The following is a 672-nucleotide window of genomic DNA, read 5'->3' as shown; positions in this document are numbered from 1 at the left end:
GGGGGGTTGCTCTGGGTCCCTGGGGCTCAGACCCATCTGGCAACAGCTCTTTGAGAACTAGAGCAGGGAGTGAGGCTGCTCTCTACCACAGGGCAGCACTGCAGAGGGGACCGAGCTGTCCCCAGAGCTATTTGGGAAGGGCTTGTGATTGAGGTTTCAGAATGCAGAGCCACCCCACACCATGGCAAATCTGTGCCCAGCAGCTGCCCCTGAGATGGGTGTGATGCCCCAGGGTGACCCCACACGAGGGTGGCTCTCTCTGGTGAGAGCGACCCCTTGGTCACCAGCTGTCCCCCCCCTCCCCAGAGCCCGGTTAGTGATACGACCAAGCGGAGGTTTATGAATAGTGAATTCAGTTACAAACCCTGGGAATGAAGCTGGAGAGGGGAAGGTGAGACCCTGAGTGCCACCCTTGGCTGCACCAGCACCAGACAGCGGCGTGGGTGTGCCAGACAGCACCGGGCTGACAGCAGCCTCCTGTAGCTGCCCTTTGCCCAAGGCTCTCGATGCCAGGAGTGCTTCAGCCCTCGGGTAGTGCCGTGTGTGGTACCTGGGTGCTCTTCAGGGCAGATGGAGCATCAGTGGTGTATGTGTCACTCTCAGGATGTCGATAACTCACAGCTTCTTTGGCTGCAATAAGAGCAGAGAGAGAAGGCAGTGAGGCGCTGTTGG

The 672-nt window shown here is 59.2% G+C and overlaps 1 protein-coding gene across 1 annotated transcript in view; it reads left to right on the top strand.

Moving 5' to 3' along the window:
• LOC104531161 (ADP-ribosylation factor-like protein 3) overlaps positions 1–672 on the top strand; it is a 2,294-nt gene that overhangs the window by 971 nt on the left and 651 nt on the right. The window lies entirely within an intron of this gene.

Source organism: Antrostomus carolinensis, unplaced genomic scaffold (assembly GCF_000700745.2).
Source record: "Antrostomus carolinensis isolate BGI_N321 unplaced genomic scaffold, ASM70074v2 scaffold31749, whole genome shotgun sequence".
Lineage (NCBI taxonomy): Eukaryota > Metazoa > Chordata > Aves > Caprimulgiformes > Caprimulgidae > Antrostomus > Antrostomus carolinensis.
Note: the sequence above shows the minus strand (reverse complement) of the source record. Positions and strands in the feature narration are given on the sequence as shown.